General features: G+C 40.3%; 1 protein-coding gene across 13 annotated transcripts in view; it reads left to right on the forward strand.

Annotated features, from left to right (window-relative positions):
* LOC105468962 (oxysterol binding protein like 6) overlaps positions 1-27271 on the forward strand; it is a 207579-nt gene that overhangs the window by 30324 nt on the left and 149984 nt on the right. The window lies entirely within an intron of this gene.

Genomic DNA, 27271 nt, shown 5'->3' on the forward strand with positions numbered 1-27271 from the left:
TGCTTGATTTTGTGCTTAAAATAACTTCTTAAAGATGTTGGAACCTTGTAAGACTTGTTACTAGTTCACTCTAAAAGTTTACTCTGATTCTCTATCAACCTGTTATGTGAAAAGTGATTTTACGTAGTCTTAAATTGCATCTCTATTATTCAGACAGAGCATTTTTTTTTGTATTGTGTTGGCCATTTGAATTTTGTGGTTAAATTGCCTCCTTTGTGTTTTTCCCATTTTTCTTTAGAGATATTCCTGTTTTGGCTTATTGTTTTGTGAGAGCACAATGTACTAGAGACATGGATTTCTTGTCTGCCTTATAGCACTGGATTCAAATCTTGATTGAGATTTAGTCAAATGTAATGTTAGTTAAGTGGGTATAGGTATAGCTTTCAATACTGGCTCTTGCTTATTAAATACTTCTTACAGTTAAGGAAATTGTAAAAAGTAAAAGGATATGGAGTGACGTTTTCCAGGCCCTTGAGTTTATTCTTTGCCTCGGGGTAGAACTGTTTTTAAATCCTTTGAGAAAACTGAGTAGTATTTACACTGGCTAAGTGATTGGATTCCATTTGGTTGGGTTTTAAAGTGTTCTTTTTAATGATTTTAGCACACTCACCTATTGTTACTCATTCTCAAATCTGGTATCTTTGGCTCTTTGAAACAACTTTGAGTGGGTCCTTATGGCCTTGGGAGTCTGACAATTTTATGATTATGCAAATGTTATTGAACTCATCTTGATGGATGTTTTCTGAGCCTTTGGCTGATTGCACAGAGACTTTGCCTTTAACTGTCACAGGGTTGGCTAGTGTGACCTTCACATCAGGCTGCGGAAAACACACTTGCCAGTCATCTTAGGACAATTTGGATTGGTTGCCTGGGCAACCTTACTGGCTTCTAATCAGATGCCCCAAGGATAGCCCAATTCCCAAGGGGAACACCACATCTGAAGGGAGGAACTCTGTCCTTGGAGTAGCAGTGATTTTAGAACACTTGGTTAGTATTGGGGGGAAGTGAGAGGATGCCATCATCTCACAATGAACCCGGGGAAGGGAGACAATACAGGAAAGGGGGATCAAGAGAGAAGGGATGTAAGAGAGGCTGGAAGGGAAGAGAAGGTTGCATTGAAGCAAATGGTAGACACTAAATAGTGAATAAGAGCAAATGATTTGTGAATAAGAAAACCGTCTATTGCAGAGTGAGCAGAAGTACACCAAGAATGCAGATTGAAAAGTTATGTTTAGAAAAAAAAAATCCGTGGCCAATAAACGAATATCTAGAGAGGGAAAAAGAACTTTGGAGACTTCTGAAAATGCAATGAAAATATTTTTTCACTGAAACAGCCTTCCATGTGAATGTGTTTGGTCGACTCATTTTTAAGGAAGTAACATTGTCTTCTTCCTGTACTCTCCATTGCAGCCTGAGTAAATCCTGTGTCCAGAATCACAGTGACACCATTCAGAATTATAGGACACATTTTTATTTGTTTCTTTCATGAATCAGAACTGTTATAGATTAGAAACTAGTGTAGTTAAAGTCAGTTCTGGCCAGGCGTGGTGGCTCAACCCTGTAATCCCAGCACTTTGGCAGGCTGAAGTGGGAGGATTGCTTGAGTCCAGGAGTTCAAGACCAGCCTGGACAATATAATGAGACCCCATCTCTACAAGGAATTAAAAAGTTAGCTGAATGTGGTAGCATGCACCTGTAGTCCCAGCTACTCAGGAGGCTGAGGCGGGAGGATCGCTTGAGCCTGGGTGGCAGAGGTTGCAGTGGGTTGAGATTGTACCACTACATTCCAGCTTGAGCAACAGAGCAAGACCCTGTCTGAAAAATAGTTCTCTCTGTGTGTGTGTCTCTCTCTCTCTTTCTCTCTGCTTCTCTCTCTCTCTCTCTGTGTGTGTGTGTGTGTGTGTGTGTGTGTGTGTGTTTAACAAAACACATCTACAGAATCTACAGATATGCCAGGATGGCTATTATGACAGGTGGCAGTGTTTCAGCTGCTCTAATAAGCTTAATGAATGCAGATGCTAATAGGAAGAAAGGCATTGTGTAGCCCTGGGATGAAAGTCTCTTTGGAGAGCAGTGAGCTGACCACAGAACCCTTGCCCATTACATTAAAAAAAAAAAAAAAGAAAGAAAGAAAAGAAAAAGGGCTGTGACTCACTGATGAAATACTCAGAACTGTTCTGAAGACCCTCTCTTTTTGCAGATCTCAGACTGAGTATAAGAGAGATGCAAATTTTACAGTAGTTGAAACTGGCACATCCAGCACTTTGTAAAGTAAGCTATCCAAGGTAGTCACTCCAGAAATATTGGACAGTGAAGATAGTGTCTGGATTTCAGACTCTTGAGTTTGTTCAGATGTTCTCTAGTGATGGGATTCTGTAGTTACAGAAGACCGTGGTGTCAGTCAGAGCCCTGGGAGGTAGGGTCTGGTGCATTAGTCTATTTACACTCTGCTAATAAAGACATACCTGAGACTGGGCAATTTACAAAAGAACGAGGTTTATTTGGACTTTCAGTTCCACATGGCTGGGGAAGCCTCACAATCATGGCAGAAGGCAAGGAGTAGCAAGTCACAATCTTACGCAGCAGGCAAAGAGAGTGCTTGTGCAGAGAAACTCCCATTTTGAAAACCATCAGATGTCATGAGACCCATTCACTATCATGAAACAGCACAGGAAAGACCTCAGTCATCCCCACTGGGTCCCTCCCACAACACATGGGAATTATGGGAGCTGCAAGGTGAAATTTGGGTGGGAACTCAGAGCCAAACCATATCAGAAGATTTACCTGAAGAATATTTAATGACAGAATGACTTAAAGTGGTGAGTGCAGAGTCCAGGGAACCCCCAAAGGAAGGCAAAGCAGCTCAGAGCTAGTAACAGAAGGAACCAATACCTTTTCTGGGCCAGAAGCAACAAGGGAGGAAGTTGTGTTCCTAGGGCCCACTGAGAGCTCTAGTCATGGAGAGGGAAGTGTGGATGCAGTGACAGCCAGGGTAGGGGTGGGCAAGAAGATGGGGTGAGCATAGATACTTCATTTCTTCTGGCTCTCACTTTCTTGCTGTGAGCCGAAGCCCTCTGGAAGCCAGCGGGCAAGGGATGCTAGGTGGTGCAGTCACCTTCCATGCTGGTGGCACAGTGGGCAAAAGATGCTGGGTGGTGCAGTCACCTTCCATGCTGGTGGTGCAGTGGGCAAGGGGTGCTGGGTGGTGTAGGTCAGGTCCCTGGAGCCCAGAGAAGGGCAGAGAAGGCTAGACAATGGGTCTGGGGTGGGGAGAGGCAAATGAATAAGAACCTTCACAGTGTGCACATATCCCTGTTCCATAAGGATCTCCTTGCCCTTTGGAAGCATAAGCATTTGGAAAAGAAATTATTTATGAAATAATCCTTTTTATAGGAGCTGGAGACATGCTCACACATGTTTAGAACTTTGGTGTATATCGGATTTATAGGAAAAGAAGGGACTATTCAGTATATGGAACTGAGAAGAAATGGTTATCTTTAAAGGATTCCTGCTTTGTACTATATACAAAAAAGTCAACCTCAGAAGGTTCTGGGTCTTAAATGTTAGAAGGAAAACGTTAAGACTTTTTTTTTTTTTTTTTTTTTTGAGACGTGAGTCTTGCTCTGTCGCCCAGGCTGGAGTGCAGTGGGGCAATCTCGGCTCACTGCAAGCTCCACCTCCCGGGTTCACACCAGTCTCCCACCTCAGCCTCCCATGTAGCTGGGACTAGAGGCGCCCGCCACCGCACCCGGCTAATTTTTTGTATTTTTAGTAGAGTCGGGGTTTCACCATGTTAGCCAGGATGATCTCGATCTCCTGACCTTGTGATCCGCCCGTCGCGGCCTCACAAAGTGCTGGGATTACAGGCTTGAGCCACCGCGCCCGGCCCGAAAACGTTAAGACTTTTAGACTTGGATAGAAAAAGATTTCCTTAGTTTTCTTTAAGACTTTTAGTCTTCGGAAAAAGAGAAGATTTCTTAAGGCACAAAAAGCATTTAATATAAAAGAAAATATTGACACATTTGACTTCATTAAAATTAAGAATATTGTTAAAGAGGCCTTATTGAAATTGTATGTTGTGTGAGATTTGCTTCAATACAATTTCTGGGAGTGAAGGTTGAATAACTAGAGATATAAATGAAACAAAATCGATCCTTTTTGAAACTGGGTGATGGCTGCATGGGGTTCATATATACTAGACACACAAAAGATGAAAGGATAGTAGAATATATTAAGAAGTTCAATAACTCAAGAAGAAAAGTGTGAACAACCCACTAGAAAAATGGACAAAGGATATGCATGGTTATTTTACAGTTACAAGAAAGGAAATACATATAGCTAAGTTTTATCAGAAATGTTCAGCATTATTTGTAATTTGGAGGGAAATGCAAGTCATTGCCATAAAGATGCCATTTTATACCCATTCAATTGGTAAGAATGGAAAAGTCTGTTAATATCTAGAGCTAGGGCAGATATGGATCCACAGGATCTCATACCCTGCTAGTAAATTGTAACAACCACAGAAAATAGTTCTGGCATTATGTCATAGAATTGATCAGTCACATTTCCTGCAACTCAGTGTTTTACTCTTTCAGGTTTACATATAAAATAAATTCTGGCACATGCGCATCAAGAAATACATACAGAAATGTTGATATTTGCCCTGTACATATCAAAAACTTGGGAAAACTCAAAAGTCTACGGACAAAAGAGTAGATGGATAAACTGTGGTATAGTCATCCAGTGGAATACAAGCCAAAATCCAAATGAAGTATAATGAAGTGACGGCAACATAGATGAATTTTAGCAATCCAATATTAAAAGGAGAAATTCTAAAAATATTACATACAGTGCCCTTTTCTATAAGTTTAAGAGCAACTAAAATTATAACCATAGTTTTTAGGAATAGATATAAACAAGATGACAGCATATTAAAAAAGAAAGCAGTAGAATGTTGAGTATGAGGTTCAAGATGGTTATTACCTAAGTAGAGGAGGCAGGAAGATGAGATGGGAGGACCATTTGGGTAGATAAGTTATTATCAAAGTTTAATTTTTGTGTTTTCTCTATTGCTATTATAACATTAAAAATGAAGCATGTGTGAATGAGGGCAGCCTGCATGACCCACATGTGAATGTGTCTCATATCAAATATTATGTTTACTTTAATTATGTGCAATTGAGGTAGAATAAAAGAAGAAAAAAAAAAGACTAGGACAAGTGGAAAAGAAAGAGTAGCATAGTACATTTACAGCAGTTGGAAATTATACATTCTGCATAAGAGGTAATCAGGATATAGACTAAGCAGCGCTTACAAAGATATTCCAAACAAAACTAATGTGCAAACAAAATAGAAGGTATCTCTTCCACTTTCTCTCATTCATTTAATAGTTTAGTTATCATCCAATAAAAATTTAAGACATGGCCAGGTGCGGTGGCTCATGCCTGTAATCCCAGCACTTTGGGAGGCTGAGGCGGGTGGATCACGAGGTCAGGAGATCAAGACCATCCTGGCTAACACAGTGAAACCCCATCTCTACTAAAAATACAAAAAATAAGCCAGGTGTGGTGGCCGGTGCCTGTAGTCCCAGTTACTCGGGAGGCTGAGGCAGAAGAATGGCGTGAAGTCAGGAGGCGGAGCTTGCAGTGAGCTGAGATTGTGCCACTGTACTTCCAGCCTGGGTGACAGAGCAAGACTCCGTCTCAAAAAAAAAAAAAAAAAGTTAAGCCACATATGTCATAATATTAAATTTCCTAATAGCCAAGTTAAAAAGGACAAAGAAACAAGTGAAATTAGTTTTAACAGTTTATTTAACCCAATATAACCCAAATATTATGCTAACATATAATGATATAAAATTATTAGTGAAATAGTCTACCTTCTTTTTTTCATATTGTCTACAAAGTCTGATGTGTGTTTTACATTTACAGCACATCTGAACTTGGATGCCAAATTTTCATCAGAAATACTTGATCTGTATTTAGATTTCATAAAATTTATAGTTGAAAAAGTAGATTCACAAATCCAAGATGTTCTGAATATACTTAGTTTTCCATTAACTGAACTGAATATTGATGTGTTTAGTCCATTTTCTGTTGCTATAACAATACCTGAGACTAGGTAATTTATACAGAAAAGAGGTTTATTTAGTTTACAGCTCTGAACTCTGGGAAGTCCAAGATTGGGCAGCCACATCATATGAAGGCCTCGTGCTGCTTCACAGCATGGCAGAAAAGTAGAAGGCCATGGGAGCATGTGTGTAAAGGGCAAAACTCAAGGGGTAGCCCCGCCTTATAACAACCCACGCTAGTGTTAACTAACCCAGTCTCTTGAGAAGGTGACATGAATCCCTCTTAATGACCTAATCACCTCTACAGGCCCCACCTCCCAATACTGCCACACTGGGGACCAAATTTCCAACACATGAATTCTGGAGGAGACGCGAGGTAGATTAGAGCCTTGTTTCTGAATGATCTCTAGACCATGCATGGTGTTTAAATTAATTAAAATGAAATAATATTAAAAATTCAGTTCCCTAGTCTCCCTACCCGCCTTTGAAGTGATCAGTAACCACATTTGGCTAGTGACCACCATAATGGAAGAGCAGGTCTAGATCATTAGTTACCAAGGCGTGCTTCCCATTCCCTATCCCTACACCCAGACCAGCAGCATTAGCATCACTTAGAAACTTGTTAGAAATACAAATTGTGAGTCGGGTGAGGTGGTTCACTCCTGTAATCCCAGCACTTTGGGAGGCCAAGGCGAGTGGATCCTTTGAGCTCAGGAGTTTGTGACTGGCCCTGGCAACATGGCGAAAACTCATCTCTACTGAACACATAAAAATTAGCTACGTGTGGTGGTGTGCACCTGTACTCTCAGCTACGCAGGAGGCTACAGTGGGAGGATTGTTTGAGCCCAGGAGGTCCAGGCTGCAATAAGCCTCATGATAGCACTACTGCACTCCAGCCTAGGCTATAGAATGAGACTTTGTCTCAAAAAAGAAAAAGAAAAAGAAAAAAAGAAATGCAAATAGCAACTCAGACACTCTGGGTGTGGGCCCAGTCATCTGGTTTAAACAAGTCCTCCAGGTGATTCTGATGTACATTAAAGTTTGGGAACCACTTGGTCTATCTAGAAATGGACCAGCACTCTGTCTCTCTGCCTTTTTGCTCCACCGTCACTCATAGTGTTGTTCTTGTCTTCAGGGTAGAAGCTGGCCCCGGCTAGGAGGACTTCTGCATTCTACCCTTAGAAAGGCTGGGTGCTGGGGAGAGGCGACAGATTGGACAAGCAGTTTTCCTTTTTTAAAGGCTGTGACACAACATTGCAAACATCCTTTTGCTCAGATCCCACTGAGTAGAGCTAAACGGCCCTACCCTGTTTCTGAGGCTGGAAATTGCAGATTCGTTGGTTGATCATGTGCTGAGTGAAAACTTGTGGAGGTGAGGTGGTGGAGGAAGTTGTTCTGTTCCTCAGAGGAAAAAGCAGAGAATGGATACTGAAGGCAGTTTGCAGTTTCACTGCAATAGGTGGGCACAGTTTGATTCATTTTGCAACCTAGAGCTTCACCTTGATTTTATTATTTCATAGTCTCTGATCTTCACTGGCATACTGGGTTGCTCGGAAAAGGGGAAGACATGAAATATAGATGCATATAATACCTGAGGAAGCCTCAAAGGTGCTATGAAATATATCTAACGTGAAAGGTGCCAGAGAGAAGTTGAGTCACCAAGATCAGCCTCTGACCAACTTCCTTTAACGCAGAGAAGGCTGTGTGTGGTTCATTGTGTGGGAGGCAGAATTTAGCCCTAGGTATAACTGTTCAAAGGACAAGTATGATTATCCTAAACCTACTCTACAAAAATAGTAACCATTAACATTTTGATCTGTCTACCTACCTAGATTATAAATATAAAAAAGAAATGGGATTATGCTTTTGTGTGGTTTTGCAGTCTGCCTTTTCCCTATACCTTATAGCACAAATACCTTCCATATCAATAAATACATGTCAGATTGTTAACAAATTTCTGTCATGGGATATTTCAATAGCTTTCACTTTCTGATTTATAATTAACACTAGTGAACATGTATATACATTTCTACCCACAACAGCATATTGAAATGGCATCGTTGTTTGGGGTAAATACCCGGGGGTTTGTCATCTCACACTGAGAAGATTAGCGACAGGGACACACACATGGCGTGGGTTAAGGAGTAGAAAGTTTACCAGGCAGAAGAAAGGAGAGAGGAGAGCAGCTGTCTCTCTTGTGAGAGAAGGGTGTCTGAAAATGGGAAAAAGGCTGGCCTGTGGTGGACCTCAGCAGGTTTCATAGACAGGCTTGAGCAGAGGTGTCTGATTTACACAGGGCCTACAGGTTGGATTGACCAGGTGTAATGTTTACAGAGCACATAGCGAAAGCTGGTCACCCCACCCTAATCTTATTATGCAAATGGGCTTTCCACTTGGCCAGGCCATCTTGTCTACTTCTTACTGTACATATGGCTGGCAAAAAGAGAAGATGGAGCCGCCATTTTGAACATGCCTAGTCCCAGGTAGTGTATTACTATGGGCACAACTGCTGGCATTCACCCGTGCAAGCTTCCAGCTTGCTTGTCTATATCTGCAGCTCGATTTTACAGGCTGCTCTTTGTTAGAAAGGAAACTTGTTTTGGGGCTGCTTTCCATTAACGGAAAACCTTACCAAGGACTCCTGTACCCTCACTATCTGCCTAAGTAATTTTTTCTTAACTTCTATATTAATATGAACAGCTGTTTCCTGCATCCTGACCACCTCCAGGGTTATCCTTTTTTTTTTTTTTTTTTTTTTTTTTGAGACAGGGTCTTGCTCTGTCACCCAGGCTGGAGTTAAGTGTCATGATTACGCCTCACTGCAGCCTTGAACACCTGGCCTCAAGTGATCCTCCTGCCTTATCCTCCCAAGTAACTGAGGCTACAGGAGTGCATCACTGTGTCCCTCTAATTAAAAGAAAAACCTTTTTGTAGAGATGGGGTCTGGCTATGTTACCCAGGCTGGTCTTGAACTCCTTGTGCAGCATCCTTTTTAATCTCTGCAAATCTAATAAGCAAATTTATAAACTTATACGAACATGGTTAATTCTTGTTGAAATTCCCATGTCTTTGACAATCATCTTACGGGTTCTTAAACTGTATTCCTATGCCACAGAAACTAGACACAGGTGTTTTGCTGCTCAGATCCGTAAACTGGGTAAAACAATAATACCTTTTCTCACTTAGCAAAAATATTATAGCATTCCTCTATTTGAAGCTTTTCCTATACATTTTTCTTAAACATTTGCTATATTTTGCTGCTTATTCTAGAATCTGGTCTAAGATAACAAAGATATATTTTTGTAACATGATATTACGTAAAGGTATATTTTAACTTTAATATATCAATAATTTATTGCTTTTTTCTTTTTTGACCCTCATCCTCCGACTGTCAAATTGTTTCTAATGAGTACCTTGACTTCAAGGAAATAAACAGGTTTGGAAGTTACTAACCCCAGAGACGTGTAGGTCACCAAGGTTAAAGAGAGGGGAAGGCGCTGGACTCCAAAGTGCTTGGATTTGAATCCCAGCTGTGGTTCAACCAGCTGCATGATCTTGGATAAGTTACTGAACCTATCCCAGCCTCAGTTTCTTCTTATGTAAAATGGGATAATAGAACCTGTACTATAAAGTGGTCGTGATGGCTAAATCAAAAGATGAGTAGGACACTGTCACACTTCACAAAATAATCATTAGCTGCTATTATCATTCCTTTATTGAGGAGGAAACAGTTACCTAGCTCATTACTCTCAGCATTTAAATAACATATTATATTTTGCTTATTGTTTTTACTGTCTTGAGATCATGTGCTGTTTTTTTTTCTTATTACCAGGACATTGAGTTTTCTACTCAACTTTTTTCTGGTAAGAGCTCCCAATTGGTCTTTCAAAAGCAGTGCCCCAGAAATACCCCTCTGCAGTACCTTTCTGTTCTGTGTAGTGGGGGTAGGGCCTGTTCCTGGGCCTGAGATGTTCTCATGTATACTCTTAACTCCTGTCTCTGAGAAACACTTCAGAATAACTCAGAACACCTGACTTTAAAAAAACTCTCAGATAATTTGTAATTGCAACCGACACTGAATATCAGATAATTATACAAAGCTAATTCTTGATGGCCTGAATAGAAACACCCCATGGTGTACTGCCTAGATAGTAATTATTTTCATAATATTGGGAACTTCATATTCTTATTTTCTACTTGTTACAATTCTTCAAGTACCTTCAAAACAGCTGATTCAAGAAACCTGTTCAATTTTCTGAGGGCAGAAATGGGAAGTGGAGCTTTTTCAGGCTTGGATAGGAATCTGCTAAAAGAATCCTTGAATTTGCTTGAGAAATGAAATGCACAGTAAAAGTGAAGTTAGAAATCGAATGGCACCCAGCTTCGAATACTGAATATCTAATTCCTGCAAACCGGCCTTACTCTCTGAAAACTGTGGCCATTTTCATGAGTTTTACTTGGCCTTATTTTGTCATGGCTGCATCCTCTGTATTTGTTGAGGCTTCTTAATGGGCTGAGAGTAGGATGCCTTCATTTCTTGCAGTTCTGCTTTCAATGCTAATTCACCGGAATTACTGGGGATATTATTACTTTCGTCATTGAAATGTTTAGTGTCAGATTAAAAACCTCATCAAACGTCAGTGTCCTTGATTTCACTCACATGACTCAGAGCATCATCCCGGGGATCCCTCAGTCTCTGGGAATGTTAAGGTGATGATGACACGTGCGCAGGGAGGGAGGATTCAGTCTGATGTTCAGTACCTGGAGTCTGAACTTTGGCATCAGAAGGGATCTGGCCATGGACAAGCTATTTAATCTCCCTATTTTTCGACTCTTTAGTGACAATACCCACTTCATGCATTGTTGTGCGTGTTAAGCTGATCTACTTAGGATGATGAGCTTAGCACAGTATCTGGCACATGATAATTCTTCAATAAGCACTAGTAATTATCATTAGTAATATTATTCACAGTAGACACAATTCTAGAGACACTGAAAATACTCTTGCCTCACACTTTATATATTGAGACAGTAATAGTTCTCTAGTGGCATTTTTTTTTTCTCAAGAGTTGAATAATTTAATTTATTCAGCTATTTAATAATACTAATCATATAGTCTTAAAGACTGAATGTTCACTCAGTATTACATTAATAGGAAGAAAATGGAAATATTTTCATAACAGTTCTTAATGCTAATTACTATATATGTCTGAAGTCATATCATTTACTCAATTTCTATGGTACCTGTCATAATAATACTTTAGAAAGTGAAATAGTAATAGTAATGACAACAGCATCAACTTTTGCAGTTGAATCTGAATGAATATGGAGTTGGAGAGAATGTCTGTCCAATTCAGGTTGTCACTGTTAAATATTTCACAGGTTGTGAGTCGCCAACCTTTGCTGAACTTAAACACTTTAGAATAAAATGCATTTCAGGCTGCAGTATAACCTACCGGCTTGTTACCAGTGAGAGAGAGAGAGAGAGAGAGTCAATTTTTAAAAATACTTTTTGTTTTAAGATAATTATAGATTCACAGGAAGGTACTGTGTACATTTTACTGTTTCCCCCAAGGTAACCTTACAAAACTATAGTAGCGTATCAAAACCCTGACAGAGACATTAGTACAATCCACAGAGCTTATTCAAATATGTAAATATTTTCTCCCCATCTGTAACTGGTCTTTTCATCCTCTTCATGGGATCTTTTGTAAAGCAAAGGTTTTTAATTTCAGTAAGGTCCAATTTATCAGTTTTTCCTTTTATGATCTAGGGTGATACTTCTCAAAGGCTGTTCCAGACAGTACCTTACCTGCTTTTGGATCATTTGTAGTACCTATTACAAAACCCATTTGCTTGGGCCCCACACCAAACACTCTGAATCAGATTCAAGGAATGGGGTCTGGTAGTCATTTAAGAAGCTCCCTAAAACCTGGGAACCACTGACTCAGAGAGATTGGCCTTGGGTCCTTTTTCTTCTTGTTCTGCCTTGTCTATGAGTCATCCCACGCACTCTCACTGCCTTATAAAATATGTTTGGATAACTTCTAAATTTATCTTCTTAACCTCTGTGATGAGCTCCAGAATAGCTACTTTGCCGGATACTCTTCTGTTATACAAAGAACATATTTAATAAATGGGTTATTTGTTAGGTATTACTTTTCTGGACCCCTTTGAACAGTATGTAGTAGAATATATAGAATAAGAACCTTCCCAATTAATGTTTATAAAGTGTCAAAGAGGCAAGACATTGGTCCTGATGCATTAATTACTTAATGATAGAATACTTTGGCAGAGGGGTTGAGTTATATATATATATAATCTTGGGGTTAATTATTTTTTTGTGGTCTTATTTGTATCTCTTCTTCCTTTCATTGAAACAGATAATTTTATACAATTTCTTTTTTTTTTTTTTCTTTTGAGACAGAGTCTCGCTGTGTCACCCAGGCTGGAGTGCAGTGGTGCGATCTTGGCTCACTGCAACCTCTGCCTCCTGGGTTCAAGCGATTCTGCTGCCTCAGCCTCCCAAGTAGCTGGGACTACAGGCACATGCCACCACACCTGGCTAACTTTTTGTATTTTTAGTAGAGATGGGGTTTCACCATGTTAGCCAGGATGGTCTCAATCTCCTGACCTTGTGATCTGCCTGCCTCAGCCTCCCAAAGTGCTGGGATTACAGGCGTGAGCCACTGCTCCCAGCATTTTATACAATTTCTATTTGGAAAAAGATGTACAGTGCTTGATAAGTATCAATATGTCTATGGCTTAACAATCTAATTTTTAGATGATTTGGTTCCTCTTTTTAAGATTTTTCAGTATTTTTCATTAGCATAAAGAATTATTCCTTGGGTGTCTTTAATGAAAAATGACCTTTTCATAGCTGAATATTTTATTTGATGTTGGAATGTAATCAGAACATTTATGAAAATGTCAATTTTTGTTTTATTTTTAAGTTAGATTCAGGAGGCACATGTGCAGGCTTGTTACATGAGTTCAATTTTTAAATATCTCAATTTTATATCACTTGTTTTAACAAGTTAGACTTTTTGTTTTACAAGTTGTACTCTCATTTTATATGTTCTCTGCAATCATTGCTTCTGTTTAATCCTTGTTTCTAGTTGCTACAGTCTCTTAAAAATTAAATTATCCCTTTAAGATGATAGAACATGCTTATGCTAAAGGTAGCAGCTAAAATGATGATGAAATACTCCTATATGTTAATCCTGAAAAAAAAAATTATAAGTTTAGTGAGTCGTGGTTAATGATGTTTTTGTCTTGGTTCAATTAATTAGAGTTCAGTAGCCAAGAAAAGAAAGCTAACTTTGCCTTGGTTGTAAAATTTGGATTTCACTTTTTACCATAGTGGAGTGGTCAAAGAACAGTGATAGCTTTGGCTCCCAATGTTCATCCTGTAATTATAATATGCTACTCTATCGTGATACCATCTTTCTGCACTTGCAGCCCTTCTGGGAGAGTCTGATGTCAGACAGGGTTGGTTTCTGTGTGGGCCTGCTATCCCTGCTGATAGGGAACTTGGTCAGCCAGCCAGTCTCTACTAACTTCAGATGGCCATACCACCAGCATGTGCTGTGGGAGATACCAGGGGATCCAGTGACAGTGTGATTGGCTTATGTAAACAGAGACATATTCTCAAGTAAGTGGTCTCCAAAGACTGAGGCTGGTAGGAATGTATTAAGTATGATGCAGTCCAGGATGCTTGAATTCTCCCTGCCCCCTCTTGAATGCCACAATTTGTCTACAGTCATTTACAAGTGTTACATTGTCTTAACCTTCATCATAATTTGAAACAGTTTATCCTCCAGGATTTGAGACCCCAGAATTACCATATTTGACCATAGCTCCCCATCACTCTTTCTCTTTTTCATTCTTCCTTTTACTTAACCTGGCATTGCCCTGACTTCAGCCTCCAGCCTCCTTCCTGTCTTCTCTGTTCTGGTTTGGGTTTCATGGCCTTAGCTTGGACCTCAAGTCCTCTCTGAGCCATATGGCCAATACTGACCTTGAGAAAACCCTAATGTCATTTTTTTACCTTTTACTCTGGGGGTAAATAACTTTTTGCGTAAGATATTCAGGACACTGAGTTGATATTTTTATTCTCCCTGCTCCTGGGCCCTCACAGTATACAGTACTTAAGTAAGGATTACTTAATAATCCTTTCATGTCCTTCTAGTTGATTCTACTTCCATGGGGGATTCGACCTCCATTCTCCCTCCAAGTGTTTTCCTCTCCAAGACCCTACTTCTGTCCCCATATCTCTGCAGAATTCTTGCTGCTTACTTTTCTAATAAGATCAAGGCTATCAGATACATGTTTCCTCAATTTCTGTTTTTTTTTTTTTTTTTTGGTCTCCAATTCTCTGCATTCTTACTGCCTATGCTTTCATTCCTCCTGTTTCAAACAATTTGAAAAGGTCTCCTCTATTGATCACCCATTGAAAAGGTCTCCTCTGTTGCCCACCCATCTGTTTCTTTCCTTAATCATATACCTTCCCACTCTTGTGAGATGCTGATTTATCACTTATATTCTTGCTTTATTGTAACTTAAATTTAGTAGCTTCTCACCATCCAAAAATGCTCAGATCTTTCTCACCCTCAGCTTTGTTGACATTTTGGGCTGGATGATTCTTTGTTGTAGGGCACTGTCCTGTCTGTTGCAGGATGTTCAGCAGCAACCCTGGCCTCTACCCACCAGATGCCAGTAACACCCTGGAGTTGTGACAACCAGAAATGTCTCCAGGCATTGCCAAATGTCCCTGGAGGCACAAAGTTACCCCTCTGTGAGGACCACTGGTTTAGAAATGATTCTTGCAATCAAGCCGTTCTAACCATTACTACCCTCCTCTCATTCCCATCACTACAAGCTTCCCTGTGGACCATTCACTTCTTATCTCCACTGAACCACCATCCAGTCAATCCTGAGTTAGGTTTCTGACAATACTCGTCACTGGAAAATGCTCTGAGAGGTCTGCAGTAACCTGGCAGCCAAATCCAGGGAATGACCTTTTCTCAATTCCTTGATTGTCTGCAACTTTTAACACTGTCCGCATGTCATGGTATCCATCTCATGTATTCTTCTGGGGTCAGCTCCTATCTCCCTGACTGCCTCCTTCAGTGGTCCCTCCTTATCTGCAGTTTCAGTTACCCATGGTCAACCAAGGTCTGAACATATTATATTGAAAATTCCAGAAATAAACACATCATACATCTTAAATTACTCTCCATTCTGAGTAGCATAATGAAATCTCATGCTGTCCCGCTCTGTCCCACCCGGGATGTGAATCATCTATTTTTCCAGCATATATACTATCAACGTATTAATCACTCAGTAGCCATCTCAGTGATTAGATGGTCATGGTGTTGCCGTGCTTGTGTTCAAGTCACCCTATTTTACTTCATAATGGCCCCAAAGTGCAAGACTAGTGATCCCGACAATTCAGATATGCCAAAGAGAAGCTATAAAGTGCTTTTTTTTAAGTGAAAAGATGTGAGTTCTTGACTTAATAAGAAAAAAGAACAAAGTCTAAGCTGAGGTTGCTGAGAGCTGTGGTAAGAACGAATCTTCTATCTGTAAAATTGGGAAGAAGGGGAAAAAAAATTCCTGCTGGTTTTGCTGTCATATTCAGACTGCAGAAGTTATGGCCATAATACTTGATAGATACTTTGTTAAGATGGAAAAGGCATTAAGGTTGTGAATGGAAGACAATGAACAATGTTCCTATTGGTGGTGATCAGGCTTGGTACTTTCTGTGGTTTCAGGTACCCACTGGGGGTCTTGGAATGTATATCCCCAAAATAAGGGGTTCTACTGTACATACTTTCTAAATGTAGGCACTCCCCTCTACCCCGTGTGGGCGTCTGCTGTGTGCTTTTTCCACATTTTCTTATCCCCTCTCCCGCCTGTTATGGTCACCTCCATGTGAATGATTTCCAAATACAGATTTGTCTCTTGGATGGACTCCAGGCTTATGTGTCCTTTTGCCTTTCGATCATCTACATTACACATTAAAAAATGTATTTCAACATTTTCAAAATCAAAGTTCTCACCTTCCCTCCTTTCATTGATTCCCATTAATGGTATCACAGTCCTTTATATCACCAGTTCCCCAAATATTTTTTGGTTGTATACTACATCAGTAAAAATGTTTTGAGCATGTTACACCCAAAATATGTTTATTAATAAATTTGATATGTGTGCAATAGAATTATGTTATATGAAATAGAAATTTTACAAAGATGAGGGAAGATGAAAATATTTAAAATTTCAACAGTGGTGGCCAGGCACAGTGGCTCACACCTTTAATCCTAACACTTACTTGAGCCTAGGAGTTCAAGACCAGCCTGGGCAATATAGTGAGACCTCATTTCTACACACAATTTAAAGATTAGCCAGGTGTAGTAGTGCATGCCTACAGTCCCAGCTGCTTGGGAGGCTGAGGCAGAAGTTGTAGTGAGCCAAGATTGTGCCTCTGCACTCTAGCCTGGGCGACAGTGAGACCCTGTCTCAAAAAAATAAAATAACAGTGAGACCCGTGTTCTAAGATATTATTAATTTAATGAACTTCATTTAAAAACAAATCAAATTTCAATACTTTTTTTACACACAAATTTAAGTACATTTTATTTTGATTTCTCATTTCAATGTCTTAGTTGAAAAAGTTACCCTATAGACAAGTGGATTCAAATAGAAGAAGTCTATTATTGCCTATACTTTTGAAGTCATAATACTCAGGTATAATGGTGATTGCCAGAAATTGAGGAGAGGTGAGAATGGGGAGTTAATTTTTAATGGGTACATAGTTTTAGTTTGGGAAGATGAAAAGGTTCTGGATGATGGTGATGGTTATACAACAGTATAAATAAATGTACTTAACACCCTACATTTTATGTGTATCTTGCCTCAATTAAAAAAATAAGGCTGGGTGCAGTGGCTTACACCTGTAATCTCAGCACTTTGGGAGGCTGAAGCGGGTGGATCACTTAAGGTCAGGAGTTTGAGACCAGCTTGGCTGACATGGCGAGACCCCCATCTCTCCTAAAAATATGAAAATTAGCCGGTCACCGTGGTGCCTACCCGTAGTTCTAGCTAGTAGGAAGGCTGAGGCAGGAGGACCACTTGAACCCAAGGAGACAGAGGTTGCAGTGAGCTGAGATTGTGCCACTGCACTGCATCCTCGGTGTCTCAAAACTAACCAACTAACTAACTAACTAACTAATAACTAGAAGTATTTAGAATTAGCCAGGTGTGGTGGCGGGAGCCTGTGATCCCAGCTACTCAGAAGGCTGAGGCAGGAGAATTGCTTGAGCCTGGGAGGCAGAGGTTGCAGTGAGCCGAGATTGCACCACTGCACTGCAGCTTGGGCGACAGAACGACTCCTTCCAAAAAAAAAGAAGTGTTTAGCTGAGAACCATTCACATAATCACTTAATAAAAGTTAATGTTAATAATTAATAATCGCTATTATTATTTCTATGCCACTATCACTACTAATTGTCCCCAGGGGCCTATTCGTAGTTCTCAGATAGTATCCTAATTTTGGCTCAGTAATCCATCTTATCCATTATGTGGCACATGGTCCCTTGTATATAGTGGGAAATAATTATTGAATAAATAATGTGATCACAATGGACTACAATCTCTTTTTTTCTTTTTTTCTTTAGGGATTTCTATGAAAATGAGCACAGCTTCTGATTAAATATTTAGTTCTTTTAAATTTGATATCTTAAGAGTACTAATGCCATTCTGCATATATTCATATTCATGGTAGAAATTTCTAGTTAAGGCAGTTTAAGCTCATATAGCACAGATATATATTTTTTTACTCTGAACTCCTGGGTTCAAGCGATTCTCCTGCCTCAGCCTCCCAAGTAGCTGGGACTACAGGTGCATGCCACCACACCCAGCTAATTTTTGTATTTTTAGTAGAGACGGGGTTTCATCATGTTGGCCAGGATGGTCTTGAACTCCTGACCTCGTGGTCCTCCCACCTCGGCCTCCCAAAGTGATGAGATTACAGGTGTGAGCCACTGCGTCTGGCCAAGGGTTTTTTTTTTTTTTTTTTGAGACATAGTCTCACTGTGTCACCCAGGCTGGAGTGCAGTGGTGTGATCTTGGCTCACTGCAACCTCTGCATCCTGGGTTCAAGTGAATCTCCTGCTTTAGCCTCCCAAGTAGCTGGGATTACAGGCTCGCACCACCATGCCTGGCTAATTTTTTTACTTTTAGTAGAGACGGGGTTTGTCCATGTTGGCCGGGCTGGTCTTGAACTCCTGACTTCAAGTGATTCGCCCACCTCGGCCTCCCAATGTGCTAGGATTATAGGCGTGAGCCACTGTGCCCGCCCTGAGGCTTTTTAAAAGACATTTTAAAATTGTGCCAAGTTAAAATAATTGCCTTGGACAACAGTGGCTTTAAGATGATTTTGTGGGCCACACAATGACATTTCAGTCAATGATGGACTGCATATATGACAGTGGTTCCATGATTATCATATAGTATTTTTATGTTTTGCCATTTTTGTGTGTTTACATACACAAATACCATGAGTTACAATTGCCTACAGTATTCAGTACAATAACATGCTGTGCAGATTTGTAGCCTGGGAGCAACAGGCGATACCATACAGCCTGGGTGTGTATTAGGCTACACCATCTAGGTTTGTGTGAGTGCACTCTGTGATGAAATCACCTAAAGACACATTTCTCAGAACATATCCTTGTCATTAACATGTAAATGACTATATATGTTGTGCAAGTGTGATTGAGAACTATTTTTGAGTGGATTTGATGTGGAAAATATGTACTCAGATAAAAGAAAAGGAAACACTTGGTGGTCTTAATCACTCACAGCTGAAGTCTGCCTTTTATTTTTTTCCCACTTAACCAATATTATTTGACTCCTCTGACATCTCAAAAGTACCTGCCTTTTCTTTCTTCACTGGTTCCCAGGAACCTTTCTGTGTAGTTGTCTAGCTCACCAGCCTACTTTCCAGCAAAATGTAATCCCAATTCCCACATCTCTCTTGGCTTCGCTGTTTCCTCCTCCTCTTTCCTCCTTTCCCAGTGAATCAGCAGATGTGGATGACGTCATCTTTGTATTTGGCAGTCACGCTGGTGTTAAATGTTGCCCTGCCAAGAGTCAAGCGTGGCGGGCCTGCTTCTGCAGTTTTTGCTCTTATTTAAATTGGTGGAAGTTTGCATTGAACAAAAAAATTTGAATTGTGATACTTTAGTTTTAAAAAACACCAGAGTCTTGGGAGGCTGAGGCAGGAGAATGGCGTCAACCCGGGAGGCGGAGCTTGCAGTGAGCTGAGATCCGGCCACTGCACTCCAGCCTGGACGGCAGAGCGAGACTCCGTCTCAAAAAAAAAAAAGAAAAAAAAAAACACCAGAGTCAACCCTGGAATTAGATTTGAATTAGGAGCCCCTTACAACCTGCAGCTGAATCAATGGTTGATGCAGTAATTTTATACCATCTTGTAGTGCTTTTCAAAAAACTACCAGTTGGCCAAAATGTGAGTAGGATATCGATGCGTTAAGTTTTTGTCAAAGAAATGGTAGATGACCTCACTTAATCATCTAAGGTCTGTCTAAAAAATTAAAAAGCTGTAAATTTAAAATTGTTTTCACAATGCAGCTATGAAGCAATCGACACAATATATATATATATACACACACACATAAAACCTTAGAAAATGCACCTATATTTTTTCTTACATAAAGTTTATTTATAATATATATTTAATATATTAAAATTATATATTTCATATATTAGCACATTTTTATAAATATATCATTTATAAAATATAAACAACTTGTAGTATATAAAACTGTATAAAATCAATAACTATGTAGTTGGTTGACAGCAGACTTCTGTACATTCTCAGTATGTAATTTGCTGTAGTTAAGAATGAGCACTGTTCACACAGTTCTTAGCAAAGCCCTGTGTCCTCATCCCATAGCCCTGCTCCTTGACGTGAGAGTGGAAGATATCCAGAGGTTAGTGGGAAGCTGGGAATGACTCCTTCAAAGAAGGTAGAACAGTTTTAGTTCTCAAGAGTGAAATGGCACCTGTGCTTCATTTCTGTTTCACTTAATCCTACCATGTACTTGAGGAAGTCTCAAAGGCATCTTTAACTTTTTAGTTTTTTGTTCAAAACCAATCTTTTGATCCCCTACTTGCCAACTAAGCCTGTGCTTCTTGCTCCTGTTGTTGTAGGGACCACTCCATTCAATCAGTTGCTTCAGTCAGAAACCCCAGGGTCACCTTTGGTGCCTTGCTCCTTCACTGCACTCCCCCTGGCCCATATGGCTTAGCCCTATCCATTCATCTCCAAAATATATTCCAAACTCATCCCCTTCTCCCAACTCTATTGCCCTGGCTTCCCCATTTCTCATTCTCCTCCATTCATTCTGGGTTTTGTTTGTTTGTTTTTTTTGAGTTGGAGTCTTGCTCTGTCGCACAGGCTGGAGTGCAATGGCTCAATCTCGGCTCACTGCAATCTCCACCTCCCAGATTCAAGCGATTCTCTTGCCTCAGCCTCCTGAGTAGCTATGATTACAGGTGCCTGCCACCACACCCAGCTGATTTTTGTATTTTTAGTAGAGATGGGGTTTCACTGTTTTGGCCAGGCTGGTCTTGAACTCCTGACCTTGTGATCTGCCCACCTCAGCCTCCCAAAGGTTGGAATTACAGGCGTGAGCCACCATGCCCAGCCCATTCATTGTTTTAAAAACACAAGTCTATTTTTTTTCTGCTCCATTTAAAGTCTTTCACCATCTCCCATTGTACTTAGAGGAAAAAAACAGTTCTTTATTGGCTCCAAATTATCTGTCTCCTGCCTACACCTACCACCACCTCATTTCATGCCCTCCTTTGCCTTACACACTGCTCAAACGCCGCTGGTCTGTTTTAAATTCCTGGCACGCCCAGCCCGTTCTTACCTCAGAGCCTTTGCACATGCTGCTCCCTCTGTCTGGAGTGTCCCCTCCTCCTTGCTTCACTGTCACTTCCTCTGAGAAGACTTCTCCTCCCCTAGAACTATTATAACTTAGGTTCTCCTCTCTTATTTTTTCTCCTAATACCATGTTCTTCTTCTTCTCACATTTAATATTTGTAATTGTATGCTTAGCTATTTATTTAATACTTTAATCCATCTCTCCCATTAGACCTTAAGTCCATGAGAGCAAAGACAAGTCTTTTGGTTTAACACCATATCCCCAGTTCCTAGCACTGTGTCTGGCACATGTTAGGGATTCAGTATATATTTGCATGAATGAATAATTGAATGTCTTTTTATAAAAAGGGAATAATATCATATTCTTGATTTTTTTCCTCCTTGGTTGTTAAAGATAGTAGGTAGCCTTCTCAATTGCAAGGCATTTGATAGATATGCTTTTATAGTTTTATGTGATTGTGAATATCCTGGCATTTACTATGCAGAGTGAGACTACTGCTTATGCTTATTTCATGGTTTCTGACACTTGGTTAACAATTTAATTTGAAATCACTACTGAGACTTCCTTCAAATGGAAAAAAGAACGTACCTAGGTTGTTTAAAATGTATGAGCGAGCCCTACTGTACTGTATGGAGCAGCAAAAATAATTTCCTGCTTTGGTAGTGGGAAAAATATTTTCTCCACATGTGTTACTTTCCCCCAACAATGTGCTAAGTTACAGATGCTATATTATCTCCGTAATAAAAAGATTTTGATTGAATGGTAAGTGGGGCTGTAGCAACCATATTAAAATGTACTTTTCCAGCATATGCTCCGTTTCAGGGGTAATAGGGATGCAAATGTAAAATGACACGATGGATTATATTGCAGCAACTTCTTACTCAATGATTCGACAGAACTCAAGTGTGTCTTTCATTGATAGTGGGTTTCTGCCACATCAGAGCTGTATGAGGAATGCCTGCCTCCTCACTCAGCCTGGATGTGCTCGTTGATTTTCACTAGATGCCTTCTCTAGACCCAGTGGCCAAAGGCTCTTGGAACATGATTTCTTACTGTTCTTAATTTTTTTAAAAAATCATTGACTTATGGCAATGATTGGCAACCTTTTCATAATTCCACTTCTGCTCATTTGAAAATGCTGTGACAACGTGTGTACAGTTGAATTCTGTTGTTTGCTAGGGGCCTTACTAAAAATTCCTGCTGGAAACCTACCCCAGGTTTAAGTATGATGTTTTCACTGTGTAGTGGTATGGGACATAGAAAGAATTCAGCTGCACACCCTTCATTAAGAGGAGGCTGGTGCTTATTCCAAGTCAGTGTGTGTTAAACAATCTGAGTACAAAATACTGTGTTAGACCCGGTGTGGGATGCACCACAGATTGAACAAATGCTACCTGTAGTGGGAAACACAAGTATACGTGGGCTAATTAGATACCAATCCAATAATTTATGCCGTGTTGACTTCAGGGTACATCCAAATATACCATGTCATCTGCTCCTCACAACAAGCCTTTGGAGCAGCTTGGGGAGGAGGGGGGCTGGCATTGTTATAGCTCATTCACTGCTGGGGAAACTGAAGTTCAGGTGACTCGTGACATGTTCAAGGGTGTACAGCTGGGAAGTGGCAGAACTGGCATGCAGAGCCATGTCTTAGACTCTAAGCCCCCAGCCCTGAATTCCATAGTATATCCTATAGGAATTCGAGGAAGGGAAAGGCTGATGTTTATGTGCCCTGGATGGTGGCCTAAGAGTATTCTACACACAGGCCCTGCACTCCCTGCTCTCGTAGTTTTGGAAAAGACCCTGCAAGCTGACCTGGTAGCCTCCATCTGGTCCCTGGCCCTTTCCTCTCTCGCTCCATCAGTTACATCCTCTTTTCAGTGTTTCTCCAGTCTTGACCTTACCACCAGCTCTCACCTGTCTCTTCACTCCCAGATTTTTCCTTGATCCCACTTCTCTTTCATGTCACCATTCTCTGTCTTCTTTCTTTTTTTTCACCGTGAGAGTATTAGCTGTTTCTCCTTTATGAAGGCCATTCACTCCTCAACCTGAAACCGCATCAGTAAGATCACCAGGGATATCTGAGTTCCCGTTTTCCACTCCTCGCTCTCTGTGGTCTCCATGCACTCTCTGACTATGGACCAGCCACCGTTTCCTGAGCATCTCCTCCTGTGGCTCTGGGCACCTTCTCTTGTGGCTGCACTCTTTCTGCTTCTGTGACTTCTAGTGTCTTTCCTCCGCTCCGACTCCTTCAGCATTGAAGTTCCGGAGTTGCTTTATGACCTGGTGTGAGAACTGAGTTACCAGGGGCCATCTCTCCATGTCCAGTGGCTACCCGGACCATCAAGAAGGTGACTACTCGCCAAATCTTCAGTTCCCCCTTTCTCCTGAGGTTACAGTCTGGCTATATCATATTGTACCATGCCCAAAATAAAGCTGAAATCCTTTTCATCTATTAATGGAATCATTCTCCAGTTTCCCAAAATAAAAACCTTGGTGTCTTCTTCATATGAGGTCATCAGGAAAGCTTGATGCATTTATCTCAGAATTATTTATTGTGGCCCATACTTAGCCTTCCTTTTGGTCTCACTCCATTCCAGAAAGTCTTCCATTCTGCTTCTAGAGTTACCTTCCTCTCAATTAATTTGATTCTATCACTGTCCTGATTAAAGGCCCCTGACTCTGCACTTGCCTTCGTTACAGGGACAGAGCCACTTCCCTTCACAGTCACTAGCAGCTGTGCCTCGCATGCAGTAGACTCGAAATTGTTGTTGAATAAATGAATCTGGTTCCAACCTCCCTTGGAACTTCATCTCCCTGTAGCCTGCCCCTCCCCCCACCATGTTATTGTGTATTCAACTTCTCACCATTTCCCAAATGCCTTAAGCTTTTTAACCATTTCCTGCTTCTGTTGTTTTCTTCTGTGTTCCTTATTAAATTTCACCTCGAATTGATGTTCTCTTGGGCACCTTATAACTTACTGCTCAGCTCCGAAGAAGACATGGTTTTGTCTGTCTGTTTTGTTTTGTTTGTTGTATTCAATCAACTCTCGTTGCACTTCTTCGTTTTGTAGTGTTGCCCATTTCTGTTCTTGATTTTTGTATTTCTGATTCTAGGTAGTTTTTTCTTAATTCTCCAAAATGCTTGTGTGAGGATATTTAATTCAGTTTGGAGTGCTGTGTTAGAATTTCTTTTTTCCTTCATGGTTTCTTGGCAGGGAGCGTTTCCAGCAGCTGTTTGGTTTTGTTCTGATGTGTTTCTATTCCTAGGCATGTCAGGGGTACTCTTCTTGGTTTAGGAGCTCTCATGTCTGGTGGCCCAGGACAGTGCTGGTGGATGGTGAGGGCCTGGCGTGTCTTGCTTCTCTTTCACTGTGCAGTATTTTCCATTTCTCCCTCTTCCTTCACTGCCACAACAGCACCCCTCCTCTGTAGCTTTTTCTCTTCCAGAAGCAGCACCTCTCCAAAGCCTCCAGACTCATCTTTGGGCCTTTCCCTGCTTATAGCTGGTCCTGAGAACTGCAAGCTCTTGGGCCTGTGTTTGAAATGGGGGCACAGAGTGCAGCAATTTCCTTAGGGAGTATTTAGTCTGTGCTTTGTCAAATCCTCTCTATGCCCCCGTTTCCCTTTCACAGTTTCCCTGCTCCTTATACCCCACAGGATTTTAGCAGCAGCAGGGGCTCTGTTAGAAATTAGTGTTTATTTCTCTACTTATAGGTAATTTGAAGTTTGTGGTATTCTCTGTCCCTAAGAATGCTGAACAGCTTGGGTCTTTTGAAGATCCTTGCCCTCTTCTTGATTATGTGGTCTTTTGGGAAGGATGTGTAAAGAGTTTTGAATCCATGTGGTTGCCATTGTCCTCCAAACTGAAATCTCCTACAAGGAAAGTTATATTCTCCCTACTTGTAGATAACAAAACGAAAAGTCAGAAACCTAAATGGCTTGACCAAGATGGCACAGATACTAAGTACCAGAATATAAGGAGACCATGTTCTTTTGTGTATATCTGTGAGAAAGTTTAGTCCCATCTTATGAAGTTTACTTATGGCATAGTGGAGGGACAATGTAAGTTTCCCTGATAAATTTTTAAAGTATTGTAGGGAAGTGAAGGTACTTTAAAAATGTTGAATAATTTCTTTAAAAAATAAAGCTTCAGATTTGGTTGTGGATATGATGGTATGAATATTTACAAACTTAAAAGTTTAGATGGCTTTAGATTTTCACAGTGAAATGACAGTTTTTTCCTGTGATTTTTTTTTCTTGATGCATATTGTTGAAATCAATGAAAAACAAACAAACATGTAATCCAATTTGTAACCCTGATGTTAGTTGTTTTGGGGTTAGGAAAGGACAGCCGCTGGTGGAAAACGTGGATCTGTTTTATTAAGGAAGGACTAGGGAATATTGTTCTTCATGTATGCAACAGTGTCTGGTTCCTTTTGCTGTGAGGCTGAGGATGGAGATGTTTCTGTTGAGTCTTTCATCTCAGTGTTGCTCCTGACCTTTTCGTTTGGGGATTTGAGGATTGCCAGTGTTGGGTGTTTTAGAGGAAGAGATGAAAATTGTCTGTTTGTTCCATTTCTGTCTATACAAGTAACATGACTCAATGCTGCCATTTTGAAAAACAAAAAAGGACAAGGAAAAAAAAAAATCTGAAATCTCATTGTCCAGATTTAACTATTGTTAATTTTCTGGTATTATTTGTCCTGCTCATGTTTTCCTATTACCTATTGTATTTTTTATTTTTCATTTTATTTATTTATTTATTGAGACAGAGTCTTGCTCTGATGCCCAGGCTGGAGTGCAGACGTGCCATCTCAGCTCACTGCAACTTCCACCTTCCCGGTTCAAGTGATTCTCCTTCCTCAGCCTCCTGAGTAACTGGGATTATAGGTGTGCACCACCATACCTGGCTAATTTTTGTATTTTTTAGCAGAGACTGGGTTTCACCATGTTGGCCAGGCTGGTCTTGAACTCCTGGCCTCAAGCATTCCGCCCACCTTAGCCTCCCAAAGTGCTGGGATTACAGGTGTGAGTTACCATGCCCAGCTTCTATTGTATTTAATATTTAAGCAAAATATTATGTTGTACCTGCTAGATTGTGGCCTACTTTTTTGCCATACCAAGAAAATTGGAACTTTTTCCAATAGATCATCTATGTATGGCATGGTGTTTAGTAGCTGTAAATTTATTCCTTTACGTGGAGGTGCCACACTTTACCTAATCCATCTCCTATTGTTGATTTTCACTATGATATTCACTATGATAGTAGTGCGGTGAGTAGTCTTGCAAATGTGACTTTGTATATATCTCTGATATGTAAGGCAGTTACTGACTCTTAAGGATTGTTCTTTTTTTCTGTTTAGAGGGAATAATAGAATAAAATGTGCAGAAACCTTTTTCTGTCTGTTTGCTTTGCTTCAGCTTTGTGTTTAAGATACTCTCTCTATATGTAGGCTCATTTCTTGATGCACTCAGTATTTCTGCTTTAAGGCTCACTTCTGCATCAATCTTTCTACTTTCTACAACCTTGGTTGTTATCGATATGCTGTTGGTACCCAGAGACTGACTTTTGAGCCAATTTATAAGTAAATCTCCAGTTGCTATTATAAAATCCCTAACTGGAAGTGTTTTTTTTGGAATCTCATATTACCGTACCCAAATCCTGAACATTTTCCATCCTTCCCACTTCCAGCAGGAGAGAGTTCTGAGACAAGTTACCTAATTGCCTACTAGACATCTTTACTAAGGTCACCTGTAGACATTTCAAACTTCAAGTACACAATAACACTAACAACACCTGCTAATATTTTACTGAGATAACTGCATACCAGGAATCATGCCCAGTGTTTTACATGTATTGCTTTATTTTATCACAGCAACCATATAGGTTCTACCATAGTTCCCACTTCACAGATGATGGAAACAGAGGCGCACGGATGCTAACACAGAAGTTAGTAAATCTGACTGTCCTCTTAACAGCTATGCTGATGTCGTTTGGTTTCCAAGACTGAATTCTCGATGCTTCATCCTGTAGCATCTTCCTAAGTATTTCTTATCTTAGTAAATGGTACACTATTTACCTAGGAGCTCCAGATAATTAGGAGATATTTTTGGTACCTCCTTCTCTCTCATTTGCCAATGTTTTTGCTGATTCTATCTTTCAAATCTATCTTTGATAATCTCACTGTTCTTTATCCCAGACCAGGCCAGCATCTCCTGCCCCAA

Source organism: Macaca nemestrina, chromosome 11, assembly GCF_043159975.1.
Source record: "Macaca nemestrina isolate mMacNem1 chromosome 11, mMacNem.hap1, whole genome shotgun sequence".
Lineage (NCBI taxonomy): Eukaryota > Metazoa > Chordata > Mammalia > Primates > Cercopithecidae > Macaca > Macaca nemestrina.